General features: G+C 45.1%; 1 non-coding gene across 1 annotated transcript; it reads right to left on the bottom strand.

The window, feature by feature from the left end:
* Nucleotides 1–159: 159 nt before the first annotated feature.
* Nucleotides 160–358, bottom strand: LOC126546406 (U2 spliceosomal RNA). The gene has a single exon (XR_007602586.1). It is a non-coding gene; the product is annotated as a U2 spliceosomal RNA (small nuclear RNA).
* Between the last annotated feature and the right edge of the window lie 17622 nt (nt 359–17980).

Genomic DNA, 17980 nt, shown 5'->3' with positions numbered 1-17980 from the left:
CAAGCACACTGAGGGATCAACCGTGGATTGGTTGGTACGAGGTTTCAAGCAAAATTAATAACTATGAGCAGAAAATTTTGCGACGAAGCTGCATATGGCAAGGTTCTAGAAAAAAATTTTCGGGCGTCTATCGAACCATGTAGATTGACACTTTCTCCCCATACGTGGGCCGATCCCGAAGATAGTGCAATACCGGGCCGACCCGCGGCGGAGGTGAAGCATGCTTTAAGCACTCCGCCAACTTGCAAAAATTATTTATATATCTTAGGTTCAAATACCACCCCTATCAGGTATTAAGAAGATATCAGCTATTAAGAAGCTGATAAGAAGATGCTACGCTTTCACGCGCGTTGGCCGTGTCTACGTTCGCAATGCCCTCTCTTTGTCGGCGTTCCAAGCACATGTGCATCGTCTTTCCTTTCCTTTCACTCATCCGTGATGCCAGTCGCGTAACTGTGCTGGCCGCCAGGACCGCGACGCGTAAAGAAATGCGAACCGTCCATATGTGGCCCCCATCCCACAACCTTGGAACTTTTCATCGGAGCAACGGCCAGGTTTCAAAGGGAGTTTGTGGGGAACCAATTTTGTGTGGACAGCTGTGTTTTGTGTGACCGCTCGTGGTTTTCGAGTGACCTCACAGGCATTACTGCACAGCCAGACGTCGACCAACGCACGATCGCCTTGGTGGCGGTGAAGCAGTGTTGATTGCAGTGGTGAAGCACATTCATTGATTTTCCTGTAAGGTTCCAGTTCCCCACTTTCGTTAAAGCGTTTCTCTCTTTGTCCTAGGCAGAAGCAACAAGCATCCATAAAAGGTACTCGAATAAAATAGAGTGGTTAAACAATGTTTGCGCAACAGCATTTAAAGATACATAATACAATTCAAAAGAAAGTGTACTTACAAATTAAACTGCGGTACTACTTGCAAGGGAATCTGCGGTACACACTGTCAGACATAGGCTAAGAACCGTGAGATACAAAACAAAATTAAGTCTCATTGAGCAAAAGGAAACTCAAGAAAGAAAGAGAAAGAATCAAGCAAGCCTGCTTTTGCATTTCTGCCAAATATATACCGACATTTACGCCAAATTTAACTCGCAGGTGTGCACATCAAATTTAATACAAATGTGAAGATCATGAAAATAGCGAAAATCACAGTGTAATTAATAAAGAGATGCGCTTCTGTGGACTGTCTCCGAGTTTCGCCAGGATTGTCTTTGTTTCTTGGTGTTTCCTTCTGAGAATCAATCGCCTTACAGATGTAGGAAACGACGCAACCGCTTTATGGTTCGATTGGTGAAAAAAAAAAAAAAACTATGTGAATATGCAAAAAGTGGATTGCTAGCTATGGCACTTCTAGTCGAGCCGATGGCTGCGCGCCAGTGACAGTGATGATATAGAAACACAGTGTTTATTTCAAGTGACCAGATCTTCACTACAGCACCTTATAGCACTCACCATATTTATGCTCCTATTTCACATACACTTACTGATGCGCTGCTAAACAACGTCTTACAATAGCCAATGTAAATATTTGTTCGGGTTTCTCAGATCCCATTTGGTACATTTCTCACAAACACTGCGAATGTGCAGACTCTGCTCGGTGGAGGAGAAGTATTTTGTTAACGATGTTTGAACTTCAAGTTATGGTCTGACGTCATGTTGAAATTGCCGGCCGTCATTCCTGGCGCCGGACAGATCGAATATGTCACTGACGCACTGCGTCATGGAGCGTTTGATCTAACAGCTCTTTAACGTTGTCATGAGGGGCATTTGTGGTTAGCTTGTATGTCAGTGAAACAATTGTCGGCGCCCTTGTACCTGGCGGTGTCAAAAAATATACTGCCTGTATAACGTACATTTTAAAAGTCTCCTACATTTCGTTTCTCATTCGCGTATGCTTCCTGTCGTGCTCCCTAGAAGTTGCTGCCACACGAGCACGACAAGTGCATCTGTGTTCATGCTACAATATTCTATTTTGCTGCTGTGCGCAACCAGCATACAGCAAGAGATAAAGCACAGCCGGTTTTGTGGGGACACTCGCCGAGGCCAGCATGCTATTCTCAAGCGAGAACACAGCGGGAAACACTGCACTTTCCATACGCTGTATAGTGTGCAGAATGTTTCTTTTAATGCCTCGACACATGGCGAGTTGCCTCACGAGTAAGCCTAACGCTGTGACATAAACTCAAATAATCATGCAGAACGAAAACACAGGACAAACGAAGAAATGGGCTGTGAAAGTACTTTAACGAACCGATGATAACGTTGCGGCCCGTGAAATATAGTGGGACAGTCTTGAACATCTCCGATCTCCGTAGGCGTTGTGCCCCGTTTCCTAGGCGCTGCGCACGTGTCGCTTCGACGGGAAACTGCGTATGGGACCACTGCACAAAACAAGAGTGAATCACTGACAGTCAGCATGACGTGTGCCTGCACTGAGACGTCCACTAATAATTGTGGCGCTGCAGTGTACCCCGTGTGTCTGAGGGATAAACTCGCGGATTTTGACGTGAAACGTCCTTAAGAACGGTCAGATGGGTTCATACGAAAAGATGTTATAGCATTATCGCTTATATTGTTGCAACCCTACTACGCATGCACGCTGCTTGGCTATCGTTCTGTAGAGGAAAGACGCCATCGCTCAGTCACACATGTGTCATGCGAACAGGTGATGCCGTTGTCGAAGCTACATTTAGCTTCGCGCTTAACTTTCACTGAGGCAGTACGTTTGTCAATCCGAGCTCGAGGGGTCGCGTTTCAGAGAATGAACTAAGCCAAAGTAGATATAACCACAGCCATGTATTAGTTTGTTACTTTAATAATAATGAAGCATTAAAAGAATATTGCGTAATCTATCAAATTCAGACCTGTGCTCATAAGGACTTGTGAGGCCTACACGTCTCAAATGGTATAGCACTGGAGCCAAGGAAATTGAATTACGTGCGAAATATAGGTGCTTATTTTTGATTTTGTAGCCATTCCTTCTACGCGCTGAAGTGCACGAACTGCACATAAAACAGAGATGGACTGGTCGACTTGTTATTTCATATATCCGATGAATCGAGAAATATTTATTGAAGAGAAGGATCGATGGCCTGCAGCCTGCTTGTAGTTGTTTTTCTTTCGGGAGGAGGGGGGAGGAATGACTTAAATAATGAGATTATATTCTTATCTTCTGCGTAACGCCAAAAAGCAGTGAGGTCTTCCTTGTACGTAACTTGATGGATTGTTTAAAGGGACACTAAAGCGAAACAACAAATCAGTTTAGACTGATAAAGCATTGTTTGGGAACACTGCAGGCAGTCATGTCAAAATAATAGTTTGATTATTAGATGAGGAAATGAAGGTCGAAGTATCAGCATTCGAATTTCGCGCCGAAACCCCGACGCCGGTACGTCAGTGTGACGTCAGGGATTCCAAATTGTGTTTTCGCATTTGGGCCGCGTTAGCTGAGTAAAGGTTCGCGAAACTTGCCATGTAAATTATTTGGTTCCTTTAGGACACAATGTAGTCAATCTGTAACGCTATATAATAAATTAGGCCGTAGAAGATCTCATCAGAATCCATGACGTCACAGCGACCAGGTGCGGGAACTTCAAGGAAGCATCGCCACCGATTCTATCATACTTGCGCTTTTTCTGGCTTACCAAGCGTCTTATCGTAGCAAGAGTGGTGTTTTTGGTCTACTAGAGAGTTAATTTACTGAGGCAGAAGAAATCATTTTTCTATTTAGTGTCCCTTTAATAGACATCAAAGAAATGAAGAAAAAGGAAGTGGCAGAAGAAATTACGGCTTCGCGCACTCTGTCTAGCTTTGACTGTTGACACTTGAACGGCAGTCAGCAGTGCGGGATGGGCCTAAGTAAGTAAAGTTCTAGGAAAATAGCATATAAGCTATTACCGTATATAAAACAGAGAGAGAGACATGCTGCTTATTAGAAAAACAGATATTTTTCTGGCACGTATAGAACATGGCATGCGACTCTGTATAGGGATGGGGAATGAGATTAAAATATTGTGGAAAAAAATAAAAAAGAATTATAATAAATATTACTGTTATTAACTATTAAATAAATTATAAATATTGAATACCCTTAGTATAGTATGAATATTAGTATCAGGCCCACTTGTACAACAGAGTGGCTATGTAAAACTGTATACTTTGTATGTACAGTGGATTTCTTACGAGTATGTCGCCTGGCCCTGCACACTGGCCCTGTTCATTCGTGTACAGCCATCAAGTGGCAACGCCATACTGCTTGACGAAGTCACAGAGTTTTGTGAGCTGCTTGCCAAGCGCGAGAGTGACCGCGTGGCCACAGCAGCGCCTTCCGTTGGTGGCTCACAGCAGGCGTGTTGCGGTAGCAGCTGAAGAGCTGATACCTCGGCGCCAGAAAAGCGCTGCACCAATGAGGCAACTCTTCGAGGGCTTCCACTTCACCATAGTTGTTGACACTGCCCATAGTGGCGAGACCGAGGCGTTGCCTGAGCGTTTATTCTTTGCCATATGTTGGGCGTGTTGGTAAACTGGAAGCATATTTAGCGCCAGCAAACAAGGACGGAAGGGAGACGACACCATAATGCGCTGACTTCAACAACTTGATTTTCAGGAAACGCCCACCTATTTAACCCATGCACAGTGGCGCCACCTCATCCAAATCTTAACCATCCACAAAAGCCCTATCCTTATCCAACAAGTTGCTTATTCTTGTGCTGTCCTCATTGTTTGTCTCCGACTCTGCTTAACTCCGTGCAAAGCAAGACTAGACGTTTCAAGTCTGGTGTAGCCGCAGTAACATATGGCGAAGATTACCTTGGTTGCTGCTGAACCGTTTTCAGGTTGTCCCATCTGTTTTATTGTCTTGTTCACTGCCCATTTCGCTAGCGTATTCTGTAATGACTGCTTCTGTTCCTAGTTTGTGTATAAGTGCTTTATTTCCTCTGCTGAGCACTTGAAGCAGGGAGCGCTCACTCGCAAGGGTACTGTTGTGCATGATTTCGTAGCTACGAGTGTTTGTTTGTAGTTTCGTGATCTTTAGCCCTTAGTGCGTTAATACTCCGTGGGTCGCGGGGCAGAAACGGTGGAAATTTGCGTTGCTGTCATGCAGACTATCGCTGCCGACGCAGCCCGCATGTCCCAGGACCCAGTCCGCCCGAGGTGATACTATACTGGGTCTGTATTGTCCGGCAGTTCGCTTTGATATGTTTGAGAGTTGTGTTATTGAGTGTGGGTGCAGTAGCGCGATCAAAGGAGGAATGTCCTTAGTCTATGCTGGGGTCGCTCTACTCTGAAACTAAAGACGCTCCCATGCTTGTTGTTCTTGATTGTCGTCGCTGTCGTTGCTGTTGTTCTGCTCTTATCGGTGTTGCCATAGTCGTCTCAACAAATGAAACATGCTGACAGGGAGATGCATGATCGCCATAGTAGTTTGGATGTTCTTTATTGGTGACTACTATGATGACCTCAGTAACTCTTGGCACAAGTTCGTTACGTATTATCGGCCTGAAATTGAAGACCATATACAGAAAGAATTTATGTAATTCTTAAATTGGGTACAGATTTATCGCCCCCCCGCCTCACCTTTAAAGAACACATGAAAAATCAAAAGCTGATAATAGTGACATTGACGCCAGCCCAGGAAAGAACCTAAAAAGTTGAATTGAAGATATTTAGGTGAGAACCGACGTCGAAGAAACCCGCTCACATGCCTCACTGTCATTCACACCATCTGCAACCTGCTCATAGACTCCGGAGCATCGGCCATCCTTCGGTGCAACTTCCCTTTCGCCTTCGGCCAGATGCTTCCGTACGCCTTGTAGCCACGGTAGTCACGCCTATACCGCACCACTTGTGAATTTGGCACGGACTGCGCTAATCAAGGCACCACTACTCTGAATAGTTGCGCTTTATGCAAGCCGCCCACCTGATTTGATTTGAATTGAATAGACACAAACACGTGTACCGTTCGACTGATCGCGCGACTATTGCCACACGACCGGCCACTCGATGCACTTTGCGTGTATTCGCGGGCTTCCTTCACGCTCGGAAAAACACTTTTATGTAGCACGTATATTGAGCAACAAAAAGCTTTGACGGGAGTATTTCATGCTGCTCTACAATGTTTTCATTGGGATATTTTGTGCAAATAAAATAGTTGAGAAGTTCAATGACTAATTAAGGATGTATTTAGGCCGAATGTCGCAAATGATCTGTGTATCTCCATGCGACGACAAACATATATACCTTGGTTCGGTCCAGTTACGTCGCATTTGCATATTGTTAAATCTTGGTGCATATTAGAACATCCTGTATATACATACAATACGCGCTCACACACACACACACATATATATATATATATATATATATATATATATATGTGTGTGTGTGTGTGTGTGTGTGTGCGTGTGAGCGCGTATTGTATGTATATACAATACGCGCTATTTATTATATATATATATATATATATATAATAAATGTGGGTTTGTGCACGTGGGCTCTATGGCATGTTTTTTTACATTCTTGTTGCCTCCTACCGCCCGACACATGGAAGTATACTCCTCTAGTGGGTGCTACCAATTCATACGCGCATAGTCAGCGTAGCAGCAAGAGCTTCCTTGATTTTTTTTCTTTTTTACTTTACGGTAGTCATTTTCATACATGAATGTTCTTTATCTACCTACTGCCGCCCGATTTTTTGGCCTATCCCCCTTAGTGGGTACGAGCCATGATAAAGGTTGATCCTCATCGTCATCATATGATAGGCGCAGGCCCCCTGCTTTCAAGTCCGCAGCAATAATGACTCCGTGTGACAAGGAAACAGTCGACGGATGAGTCCCGACCTATCCTAGCGACAAGCACGCTCTGGTGTCTACAACGTCCCTGCCTCGCAAGAAGTCAAGCAAATCCCCCCGGAGGAGCCACAGTGGGCACATCAAACACCAGCCGCCGCAGGGTAAGCGAGCACACGACTGACCATCTGTCGTTACTGAACCTTTCACTGAGTTCATCGGAAGAGCGGGCCAACATTTTTACGTCGGCGTTGCTCAACACAAGCAGACTGCAATGCATGGTTGCGTCCTATCTCTTCTCTTACTGAAGCAGCCGGACACGAGGCCTAACAAAGGTACGAGGCCCCGCCGACAGCAGACGAAACTGCTTTTACAAGATAAGATGAATGAATGGACTTCTAAACATAAGTTCCCCCCTAGGGTTGCTTCATAACTGGAAGAGCGAAAGAGAAACCACCACAATGAAAAAACAACAACGCTTGCGATATATATATATACGGGCCGTCCCAGTTGACATGGACCAAGAATTAAAAGAAAAACCAGAGCTGTAGAGAAATCGTACTGACTGCATAGTAGCGGAAGTCATATGTACTTATTTTTCATCACGAAGAATTAATTAGTTAATTGCTTTTAATTAGCGAACTCTGTTATTATTGGTTGAATCGCAGACATATTAATTACAATGTTGTAGGGCACCTTAAATAACCTCCGAATCGAGCATTTATTTCGTGCTGAAGGGGTCCTGTTTGATTTTCCTGAGAAAAAAAACAAAAGCCCGCGTAATACGCGAAATACGAAATAGACGCGCACTCGTATGCCGCTACTCAAGCGCCTACAAGCAACGATTGAAAGATATACAGCTGCATTCTCTTATCGCCGCATCGTACAAGGCTACGATACGCTTATCAATGCGTCAGCGGCGTGTTCTCTGGATGGTGCGACCATCACATGGCGCGAAACCCTCTATCGAGCTGCCGCTGCTGGTAAACCCGTGTATCCGTGGTTATTCGCTTGGAAGAGCGTATCTATTTCGTATTTGGATGTTTCGCGCGCGTTTGTTTTTTCTCGGTAAAACCAACTCGGCAAAACTGAGCCCTAAACAAGTGCTTGATTAGGAGGTTATTTGAGGTGCCCTACAACTGTGTCATTAACATGTTTGCTATTCAGGCAATAATAAAAATGTTCACTAATTAAAAGTAATTAATTAAGTAATACTTCGTGATGAAAAAATACTGGCCATAGGTGCATATGAATACGACTACTATGCAGTCAGTATTTCTCTAGAGCTCCTGGGTATTTTTAAAATCTTGGTCCAAGTTAACTGGGACACCCTATATATATATATATATATATATATATATATATATATATATATATATTGTTACTATATGTTATATTATACTTATTATATATATATACACATATATAATATATAAACATTTAGGAACATAGGGAAGCACTGCAACGAAATCAATCGCCTACATCTTTTTGAAACAGTCATGACAACACCTACAGTTTCTGCTTTTGAGGATTGCACGAGAGTAGCAGTGCTTCAGTTATCAATGAGCATTTTTCGTCTTACTCTTCATTATTTGACTACGTGTCCATGTACGGAATTTTCGTCATATATCCTGTGTCATGTACCCCACAACATTAATGCCCTATGGATGATTGTAGTAAAAAAAAAAGTTCGAATAAAGAAAAAAGTACTTTCCAGAAAGGGGACACGGATGAGAAACAGTAGCTGCAAAGAGGGCAAGAAAAATGTTACTCGCAAGTGGTTGCCGGACGAAAACAGGAGTAGCTTGATGTGCAAAATTTCTGGGTAGGAGTGCGGTTTTTCATCGCTCGTTCCCTTCCTTTAGCTCAGTTTCCTATAAAATTAGTGTGATGGTTAACCAGCTTCCCAGAATTAAGTTTATGTTCCGCTGTAGCCCAGCATTACAGATCGCTGCCGCTTTTTGTAAGCAGCTTTGAAACACTGCTTTATTCCTCCGGCTGTGAATCAGTGAAACGCTGCACTACAAATCGTAGTATATTCTAGGAATGGATGCAGAAGCCGGCACGACAACGTGTGAACTCGACATGAAGAGGCAAGCTGGTGCAGGGGACAAATTTCGTGACAGCCAACGCGAGATTTCGCATGCAATACAGGCTAGATCAGAGGAGGAACACGGACCAAAGCAGCACCACCACCAGTCCCGCAAGTGAGTTTGATTACTTTCCTGATTAATTCCTGATGATGGCTTTGACACGGCTCGGGAAGGTTGCAGTGATAGAAACTGTTTCAATGACAAAAAATGAAACATTTTGTGAGTTAAATAGCATTACTATCTTTTGAACTCTTTAGAACTGTGATTTCATCGCCATAGGGTCTGTTTTCACTACCGCGGGGGCAAAAGGAAATGTTACGGCTCACCACCGCTGGATTGATTTTACTGTAGCTTAGTCACTCTTAACACCAAACGCAGTACAAGAGTCTAAAAGGCAATTACTCCCAAGGAATTCGTGGCTAAGTTTAACTTGCCATAACTTGGCCAGTGTTGTGAGGAAGTTGTGTTTGAAAGGGATAACACGCCCGTCATACGTACTATCTCGTTGTTATCAAAACCCCGAAGTCGGCGTACCGTCTTGTCGAATGAAAATGTGCCAGGATTCTTTTACAAGCAGCATTGGAACCGCTTCCGGCTTCCATCGCCACTACTGCGGACAATGCAAGATTAAAAACAGCCGTAAACAACATTTTTTGTTAAAAATATTCGCTCCACATGTCTATGTTGTCTATGTAACCAACCGTTTCTGTAATGCCTTCGGGCCTGGGAAGTATATTAATAAATGGTAGGTAACTAAATAAATAGATAATTCCGACTGTACACATTTTATTGACATGTGTGAAAATGCATAATTGCTGTCTAAATGCATTTATGTTCTGGTCCCCTAAAAATTCCCCAACCACGTTACTCGGTCGGAATCGATCTCGCTGTATTAAGCTTGTGGCATAACCTCACAGTCAGTGAGGCACTGTGGCCGCCCCGTGCCAAATACAGGACACGTGGTGGCATTTGGAGCTGCTTGACAAGCGGCTAATTCCTGTAGATATCATTCATTCGGGCCCAGTGTCCTGCGTAATGTGAAACTTGAGGACGCTTAGAGACTGACCAAGGAAGCACAGTTGGAGAAACGGACGCTGGCTGAGCTCCAACGTAAACGGAAAGACATACATGGTAGATGTAATAAGATGGCGCCATTATATATGTGTCGTCCAAACACATTTTACCATTGTTTGGAGACACCGATGCCAAGCTGTTAAATTATTGTAAAAATGTGTCACCAGCCTCAAATACATCACTAAGTGATCTGTGGATAGATTACGCGTAACATAATTACCAATTAGCCTCAGCTAACGACCTGTGTAGTACTTCGTTTAGACGTGAGAAAACTATAACAAGCACCAATATCCTTTCATTTCTCATTGTAATGGCGAAGGTGGGAGCTCTTGCCAAGACCTATTTACTGCTTCCGTCTGAATCACCAGCTTTTGCAGTGGTTGGTATTGCGCGCACAGCCAAGTGGAATTATTTGCTTCTGGTGCCTCAACATTCCAAAACCTCTGGGAGCGAACTGTAGTGTTGACTCGTGAATGTTTTGCATCTTGCGCACTGTTACCCGCATCATCTCGTCGATGCTTCATAAAAGTTATGCCAGCTAAGATCAACCAGCCTTTTCATAGCGGAAGCAATATACATGAAAGAAAGCAGTGCTTCGCGAACCAATCAGCGGAAAACCAATCAGCGGAGCTGATTGGTTCGAGCTTCACGCCGCTGCTGCATAAGACGATGTCCCAGCGGTGCTTACAACGCTGCATCGCGCCCTAAAAAAGCTTGGTCGGAGGCATCGGAGACAATCGCTAAAGCGTTCGAAGCGACACTAAATATTAGCCCGAATGGCTCGTCCTAAAGAGATTCCGACTGACGCCGATGTCAGCGGCAAACTAGTCCGTGTGGCCGATGCGGGCACTCACGAGCAACGGCTTGCGCCTTGGGCGCACGTATAAACATACAGTACCTCCAAATGCCACTGTACAGTAACAATCGGAGCATCCGATGCATCCTCGCGTCGCGTGAGTCAGTCGCGCGCGTATCCTAGTGCCAAAATGCTTCCTCATACACCTGGCTCAGAGTACCACTATACGAGTTGCTTGTTCGTTTTCGTATTCCGCACCGGTGCAACCTGCTTTTTTGTTGTTCACACGCTCACTGCAGCCGTCAGCACCAGCACCACAAGGGCCGAAAAAGGGGCAGTGGATCATGGGATCGTGACTCAAAAGACGCACGTCAATGCAGCAGCGATACCGAGAAAGAAGCCATGGTATCGAAGCCTGAGGCGCTGTTGGTAGCTTCTGTTTGCAAGCCGCTGGATGAGCAAGCTGTGGGATCTGTCAAATCACTGGTACGTTGCATACGGTACGAATCGTTATGATTGGTGTAATGGTGTCTGCAACAATTCATGCTTACCGAACTGCGCTCAAGGCGCGCTGAGAGGATAAATTTGAAAGCACGTACCCACATGCAAAGCGTCAAGATGCTTTAGAGAGGTTATATTTCAAAGTTTCTTTTGTGGACATGGAAAGAAGGAAATGCTTCAGGCTTTGGCACCATTATTACAAACGCGCGTATTAATGACCTTTCGCCGCTCAAATTCGGTCGCTAACGGCAGCCGTTAAGCAGTAACCAGCACAGCTAATGTGCTCTGCACATTCGAGCGAATAGCTCGCTGTTTTTTTTTTCTACAATTTTCTGCTGTCGGACATCCACCGCCGCTAAAAGCGGCTGAGCGCAGCAAAACACGAAATGCGAAAGAAGGCACAGGGACACACAGGCGCAGGTATTTACAATGAGGCTTTTGTGCTCGTGCTTTCCTGCGCTCAGCAACATTTAGTCAAGATGTTACCAACAAGCCCGCATCGCCAGCCTTTCCACCGTCAATGCAATGGGTGCGCACTCTTGACGGAGCGCATTATTCGGCGAACGTGAGCTAATAAGATCTTCGAGACGCATTTGCCGTGCATACCTATATTACCACCACAGATGTGCTCTAGTGAACGGCTCTGCTCTCTTTCCAACTACACAAGGAAACGACGAACGCTACCTAGGCATTTTTACCGCTACAATAATACGGCGCCAGAGGCAACATTCATTTGATAAAGCGAATAGCTTTTTTTATATAGAGAGAGAGAAACGCTCGGCTGGACGCTTACATTTGCAATAATCGTCGATAGTTCCTGCACATCTTTTTTTTTTTGCGCACTGAGATAACGGAGACTGTAAACGACCAAGTTGTCGCAACGTACTTGCTATTATTATAGGATAGAGTGCACTTCAAGCTATAATGCTTTCGAAACTTCACAAGCATACTCAGTGTCATATACAGCTTCATGCTCAGAAATCCCTTACCTGAGCACATATAAAAATAAGAATGCGAAGAGTGCGCAATGCCCACCTAGACTAAGTTTTCAATGTGAATGAATTAGGAAGAAGCGTGCACTGTAAAAAATGAATGTGTAAAATCAAAAAGGAACTGAGAATATTTTGTATGTACTACAGAAGTTTCTTTCTGTGGAAAAAAAGAAAGACATATTAGAAAAAAAGACAGGAATGACCCCATAAGGTAAAGTAAAATATTTTGTCCGCGATACTGTGAGCGGAATTAGATTTGTTCGTCTCTCTATATCCTCTATTCAAATTTCTGCGCAGATTCAATAGTTGCGCAAGTAAAGGCACATGGACCTCGTATAAACGAGCCATTGGTGTTAGGTTCGTAAAAAGATACACCTGCAATCAAGGCGACTCATGCCGTTCGGCGCATGGCTATGTACAATCTCGTAGAGCGGGATACTTGGATGTGTGGTGTAGTGACGGGTGTCTTGGCACCAGCTGTCTTGTCAGCAGTCTAATCTCACACGTTCTACGTAGCGTGCTTATCTGTACACGCACGCATGATCTGGTACATCCCAAGGTTTGGGATCTCCGTACCACATGAAAGCTGCTCTCATGGGGGGAGATAAAGTTGCTTCCTTAATGAAATAAGCTTGGCTTTGGCTTTGAAACCAAGTTTGGCTTTGAAAAAAATCTGGTCGTGAAACTGAGATTAAGAATCCTCCGTTTTGTCCCGGACATCCACCACAAGTCAGTAGGACTTGGTAAACTTCATTCTCTTGTCCATCAATAAATCGATTACCCTACTTGTAAAAAGAACCAGAAGCGACATTACTGTTCACGCGTTTGTCAGGTGTCACCTAGCGTTTAGCGCTGATAACAACTGACTGCCACCCGTTTTCCTGCCGTCTTACATAGCGTTTTCTAATGCGTAGTTAAGATGTCAACCGGTAGCCAACTAGCCCAACCTCGTATACACCTCACGTTTGTAATGTACATATTTTTTAAGGCCCTGTATACATTCGCAACATTTGATCTGATGACACGTAGGGGGACAATTCGCGTATGGTTACCGCGTTAGCAAACACCCTATTTATACCATCAGACAAACTACAACCCTGCGCTGTTTTCAGAGCGACGAGGGCCGATCCCAACCAGAGGCGGAAAGGGAGGCGATTGGATCTCAACCAAGCGTCAAATCGGCTCACAAACCTGATACTGGGCCAGTGGAAAGGAAAACAGGGCATGGAAATAGTAAAAGCAAAGGCACCAAGGCTTCAACAAGTGATATATGGGGTGAATGCATTGGTAAGTTAAATGTACCATTCCGTAATTTTGCGTGCTCAACTCATGATCTGATCATGAGACTCACCGTAGAAGGGCAGGGCAAAGGGGGAGGGGGGATTTCTGGGTAATTTATACCACCTGCTATTGGCTATTTAGCTGCCTACACGTGCACTCACGCTTGTGTGTGTGTGTGTGTGTGTGTGTGTTACATGATTTAAAGCGCTTTCACTAACAAGTATGCCGTACCAAGTAGTATAGTCTTCAACTTTAATACGTCACCTGATTGTGCCTAGGCTGTGCGTTCCGCGAAAACAGTTTCAGGTTGTTAAAACTAGGAGATTAGAAACGGACTTGAGCTACACTGAGTAATCTTCAGAGCAGCGGCAGACCTAAACATTACCGCGACGATCACAAAACTAATTATTATTTTACGTCATTTCACTTATTCGATTTCGATCACAAATTGTTGGGGACCTGTTGTAATCGCAAAATTCAAGACTGCCAGTACAGAAATCACAACTGTTTGCTGTAGAAACTATGTGCCTTGCACGAGTTGCGAGAAAGAACTCTTCAAAATCTGCAGCAACATGCATTCTTGTTCCAGTTAACATGCTTGGGCACCGTGGAACTATGCAGCACTAAATGTGTTAGCTTTAACAGCAACGCATCAAGAACCTTATTTCTCGCAGCAGGCGCCATGTTCATATTTCCACACCAGCTGTGTGGAATTCTGTAAATGCGTGTCCCTGAAATTTCTTAACTGAAAAGTTCAGTGATTTCAATGTTGATTTTAGCGATTATCGCGCAAATTAGGAATCTTTTAATTTCTGCGATGGAAACTGACCTTCAGAAATGGACATTATTCCTGACATTTTCTAATTTTTATAATTCGATACAATTGTTGCATAAGCACGCGGTGAATGCGCGCGCAGATTGGTACAAAACATACTGCAGATACAATAAATACTCCATTGGTAACAACTGTGTACCTTGCATCTTTTGCAGTGCGGGGAAATAAAAAACAAATCTGTTGCATTATTTGAAACTAACTGGAGTTGTGACTTGTGGGAAGAAGGAAACAACGAAATATCGGCCACTTTTTGTTCCAAATGGCAATTTTGCTTTCTCCAGCAAAAAAATTAAAGTACGTTTTTGAAAGCGTGACCTGCCTGTCAACAACGATCTAGCATTGTTTTTAGCGCCCTTCTACGCTCCCTATCCAGCAGCGCCAACCGAAATTTCAAGCGCGGCCATACGTGTCTTACAAATAGCTACGGCACTCCGGCAGACACTGTTTCCGCAGCAGCACGCTGTTGTATCGCTGCAGGCAACAGGTAATTCAGTTACAGTGCACAAACACTCCCGCCCCCCTCGTTGTTGCGCTACAGACGCCAGGCCTCGCTCGTCAATGGCTACCGAGGAGCGCCGCTGGCTTCGCCGCCTGGCGGGCTGCTTGGTATCTGCGGCCATCTTGTGCGTCGTGGGTGCCGCCCTGTACGTCGCCATCTTTGTGTTCGCGGGTGACGCCGCCATTGCCGCCGGCTTCGTCAGGTACCCGTCGCGGGCTGCACTGCACCATCTGTGCTCCGGAACCGCCTGCGTGCGAGCACTGGATGCCTTGACGGAGAGCATGGAGGACGTCAGTCCTTGCGCGGACTTCCAGCGGCACGTATGCGGCAGATGGTAGGCGTTGCAGATCCGCGCTGTTTGCCAATGAACGAGCAAAAGGCACAGGTGGTCAGCCGGACAAATGAAAGAAAGCTACGGGAAAACTCCCACCTCACGTCCCTGCGACCCCCCACTAATGGAGGGGAATTTTGACGGGCAAATTTGGCATGTTTTTGTGATTTGAAGCATAAATGCGAAGTAAAGCGTCCTTCCAAACACAGGAGTATATACGCGTGCTTGATAAAACTTCGGGCAGCTAGCATGGCAAAGCACAGGTTGGCACAAGCACAGCTGTACGAGAAACAGTGAAAAACCTCTTCAATGCCCAGCTTTTGGCCTCTCTCATATTCCTGTTCTCATAGTGAAATTTCATATGGCACTCTGCCCTAGTATCATCTAATGTCCCTCCTGCACCCTCGTGTCCACGTCTGTTTTGTTGCAGATGTCAAAATGCAGGAAGTTGAAAGACAAACTTGTCATCCACCCTACTGCGGCATGAAGCTACAAAGGAAACTCATGCGGTATTCCCAGAATAAAATTTTATTGCGATAGAAATTATATGGAACCTCCAGGCGCATTTCAGCCTTCGCCGTCTCCGTGAGGGTCTGTGTAAAATCCAAGGGCGATAAAACAGCTGCCGTGCACCGTATTCTGCGTGTGCGAGTGAAAGCGTGAGAGGGTAAACCGTCGATAGCGGCTCAATATCGCGCACACAACGAGGGAAAGCGGCAAGGAAGCGCACCGCCTTCCATCGCGCGCGAAGCTTCCGGGGGAGGGCCGGGAGGCCGTCGCGTTCTACTCCGGAAGACCCGGGCGGCCGCCAGGCCAGTGTGTCTCGAAAGCCATCTGCGACGGGTACAGAGTCCCCGCTACGCTGTGTTTTCGCGGCTTAGTTCGCGTTGATGCGAGACGCAGCCCGATGGTCAATTCGCTCACTACTGCTGCCGCGTTTCCTCACTGCAGCCCCTTGACAGCTAGTTCCCGCGGTAATCGAGTGTGATGTGTTCATGTTTGCTTGTGCGCGCGTGATACCATGCTTGTTAATTTAGTTCGTATGCTTATGTTTACATGTTTATACGGCCGATAAAACTGCTATCGTTACTTCTTATAGCTGTCCACTAGTTTGCTATCGCAATCGATGTTTCGCCTTTCGGGCGAAGCTGGTACTTTTTTCTTCAGCTGCGACACTTTCTTGATCCGACGTCCATATGGGTTTCCTTCTTAGCTTCGTGCTAAAGTCGGGTTTATCACAGTTTTCTCTTTAATGAATCTCGCGGGCTAATCTGCAGGATGTTACATGGCCCTCGCGGTACTCGCAGCGAACACCTACTAAACAGGGTTAGTTTCAATGCTCTCATGCTATAGCTTTTGCTTTGCCGTGGTGCAGCTGGCTTGACTCGTTCTTGTCGAAGTAAGAAATTTTTCCTTGTACATAGGAGTACTCATTTGTGTGCTTGTAGACTGCCGCTTATGCACACAAGACCAATCGTTTCAATGCTTTCGCTGTACACAGACTGCGAGGGCCTGTCTACAGCCTGCACTACCTTATAGTAATATATAAAGTCAATGAAGAGAAAGCCGCTTGACCGTTCCGCTACTTCTGAGCATCGCATAAGCCTCTCAACCTTTCCTTTACAGTGTAAGTGTAAAACGGCTTTTGCTGTTTATCCTGTTTGTGGAGGGTGTGTTCTGAACGCAGATCAAGTATTGATATTGTTGACATGCCTTCACAGTGTAGCCATTCTATGTCATTACACTTTATGTAAAAATCTTAAGTAGTTCTATATATGTGAGGAAACATTACCGACGTTGCTAACCCCAGTGCTGAGCTGCTTGGTTATTGCTAAATATTGTGATCTTGCGCACTTTCTGAGTGCATGCTGGACAGATTTCTCAGATTTCTTTTAATGATTCAATTTAACCATCTATAGGCTCGAAGAGACCTGTGCCATGCGTCTCAGATGGGCTACGTAACTCAGCCTTGCAAGATACAAAATTGTGAAACGCACAGTGAAGCGCCTGTCAGAAATTAAACCTTTTTTCATAAAATGTGTGCCAAAGTATGTCGTAGTTATATGTAGTGAGGAACAGTAAAAAAGTTTGATATAATTCTACCTAACAGAACTTTCTACATCATCTTTACCAAATGAGATCACTCAGTGTGTCATTAGAATTGAATTCACGCCGAGTTACTTGTACGCTTTACTCTTTATTACACTCCGACGTAATAGTTCTGCGGAAGCCCGAAAGGTACGTGGAGAGAAGTAATTAATAAAGGGGAAATCAGACATCCGCCCGTTCGTAGCAATTGCTACAAAAAAAACTATACGCGTTCCTCGAAAGAAAAGCCTCGCAGTTGAAAAATTCATCCTGGTCCGGGACTCGAACCCAGGACCATCGCCTTATCGTGGTCATCGCCTTTCCGGGGCAGCCGCTCTACCATCGGAGCTAACCAGGCGGCTAGCAGATGGCAGGTCGAAGTCGAATTTGTCGACAACTCCAAGCAACGGCAAGAGTTTGACGTAATAGTTCTGCGGAAACCCGCAAGGTGGAGAGAAATAATTAATAAAGGAAAAATCAGACATCCACCCGTTCGTAGAAATTGCTGCAAAGGAAACCCATACGGGTTGGGTTCCTCGAAAGAAATGCCTCGCAGTTGAAGGAAAATTCGTCCTGGTCCGGGACTCGAACCTGGGACCAGCGCCTTCCGCGGCATCCGCTCTACCGTCGGAGCTAACCAGGCGGCTGGCAGATGGCAGGTCGAAGTCGAATTTGTCGACAATTCGAAGCAGCAGC

The sequence above is a fragment of the Dermacentor andersoni genome, chromosome 10 (assembly GCF_023375885.2).
Source record: "Dermacentor andersoni chromosome 10, qqDerAnde1_hic_scaffold, whole genome shotgun sequence".
Classification (NCBI taxonomy): domain Eukaryota; kingdom Metazoa; phylum Arthropoda; class Arachnida; order Ixodida; family Ixodidae; genus Dermacentor; species Dermacentor andersoni.
This window is presented reverse-complemented; position numbering and strand designations above follow the sequence as displayed.